Below are 2653 nucleotides of genomic sequence, written 5' to 3' on the forward strand. Positions count from 1 at the left end.
CTGGTAGTGGAAATTGCTAATGATTTTTTGGCTCCAAAAAACATGGACTGGACAGCAGAGACTGCTGGGGAAAAAAAAGCAGAGCTGGAAAGAAGGTGGATAGTTCGGATTTAATGATGTTTTGATCACATTCTACCATCTCAGTCATGTAAAAACCTGCCCCATTCTTCAAAGTAAAATTCAGTAATCTGTCAGCCAACCCTAATTAGCTTTCATACTTTAAATAATCTATCTACTCCTTTTTCTGTGTCTGCACCTAAACAGTAGCGACAGAGATATTTAATGAATGATTTTTGGTTTATCTCTAAATATTTCTGGCCAAGGAGTAATCCTGCTTTCAAACCTAAAAATCTCTCTCTCACTGATTCCAAATGAATACAGATTGCAATTACACCATCAGACTAATTTTCCCAGTGCTTCTAAAGTATCTTTTTACTGGGGTGGGTTGCCGTGTTCTGTGGTAGTGCTATGGCATGATGGGAAGAGACCCAGCGAATTAAGCTGCTGAACGGTCAAAATTGTACCTTTTTTTGCTATTGCAGTTTGAAAGTCCTTCTTGGCAATGATGAATGTAGTTATTCAAGAATATAAGTACCATTTTTCCTTGAGTTTTTCTGAAATACCTAACTGATCAATTTATAAAGAAGTTTCAATGAGCTCTAAATAATGCTTAATGCTAGAGCTGTTCAAAGTCCCAATCAACGTTTGACGGCATCGGCTTTTTACTGATAAATTCAGTTCTGTTTACACAGCAGCAAAAGACCTACTGGGGCAGCGAAGGGTGGTGTGTCCTGGAAAAATGAAATTTAAGACCACTGTTCCCACTGCCTACCATTGTGTCAGGAGAGGGCGAAAACTCTTGCTTCTCCTTTGGCAAACCAATTCCTTGCTTACAAAATGTTCTTTATAAAAACTCAAGCTCTGTAAAACTGGGAAGAAATACCTGTTCTGACAAGGAGTAAAACTAGCAATCCTCTGTAAAACAAGCTGGATAGCCTACCAGACCTCAGTTATCGAGCAGAGACCTAGGAAGAAGTGAACTGCGTGCCACACACTGACAATAAGCGGTCCCGTCCGACCCCAGTTTCATAGCTGACTGCATGACTGATGGGACCTGTCACTTGAGACTGACTGCAGGTACAGAAGTGTACTTCAGGAAGAAAACAAGATCTCAAAATACACAGGGAAGGGGTGGGGGGGGAGCAGCAGCCATCAATCTAAATCGGCATTCTTCCCAAACCTTGAGCAATTTAAAAAGAAAATAAATCATTACTTCATCATGTACGACCATCCTTACATCTGCCAAGTCGGATGCTGCTCTGCGGCAGCTGGTACCAAACCATCCCCCGGAAGGGCTCTTGCTTCTTTCTCCGGGCAGCAGCCGAACTGGGTGCAGGGCGTGCTGGGGAGGGGTTGTTGCCTGCTGACGCGTGCCTCCTAAACACCATTCTGCTGCTGAAGGACCTGAGTCGGTGCAAACCAGCTTGTGGCAAGGGCCTCCCTTTTCCCTCCTGCACGTTAATGTTTGTACAGCAGCAAATAAGCCCCGGCCTCATCCCTGACCGAGCGCTGGTTCCAGAGAGCTCTCCCGAGGGTGCCATCTCTCTAATGGCCATTAAGTGTCTACGAAAGACGTAAAGCTGTGATATAAAGGGAAAATCCTTCTACGCTAAATGGTGAGCAAATGTTTATCTAGCCTATTAAGTGACGTCCAGCAGACTTATTGGTGTCAAAGCTTTGCCCATGAAAATAGTCTTTCATATTACCGATAAAAATAGTTCTGTTGAAAGAATCACTGCACCACACACAACAGCTGCTGCTGAAGGATCTTCAAAAAAACATAGAAATACCTATTTGGCACAAAGCTGCCTCTCGAAAGGGGGACGCACATGCAGCAAGGAACGTTCCCACCAAATAAGCTTGGTTATTAATATTAAATGTGAAAGAACAAACTGTTATTTTAATTCTTTTCTTCCTACTTTCCACAAAGGTTGCACTTAATGCATTAATCTTATAAAGGGAAGTTTTTACGACCGATTGCCTACACACTATGAGAAGTTTCTCCATCCATTACTTGCAGGGAAACGGGCCCTGCTGTGTAGGAAAATATTTGTTACATCTTATCAGGGTGACACATAATCTAACAACAATTACAGCAAGCCCATATTTTGTACTATTTCGGTTTCAACGTGAAAAATAGTTCTAATATTAAACCTGGGTTGGGTGGGGGTTATAGTGACCAGTTGAATATTATAAGCTGTGATTTTCTTTCGACATGGAGCGGTGCCACACTTGGATCCTGCTCTGAGACAGTGGATACAGATAAATCCAGTGTCTGTGCCTCCTCAGCCCATGCCGCGGTGTGGTAGTACCTGAGAGGTGACTTCTCCCCCTTTATACATCCTGAGGGCAGAAATTGCTGCATCTTAGTTGTCGTGTGGCCAAAAGCATCTGAAACGCCATTAACCTTTATGAGAAAAACGGGAGACATTCTGAAAACTGACCACCGATGTCAGGAAAACTCAAGGCTACTCACATCCTGAAAACATTCCATCTCAAAAATTGGTCCAGATGCTCTCAACGGAAAAAAGTTGTGATTCCCTTCTTGCATTGGCCTTTACTGTTTGAAACTGAGGTACCAATGAAGAGCAGC

This window comes from Falco punctatus, assembly GCF_963210335.1.
Source record: "Falco punctatus genome assembly, chromosome: 4".
Lineage (NCBI taxonomy): Eukaryota > Metazoa > Chordata > Aves > Falconiformes > Falconidae > Falco > Falco punctatus.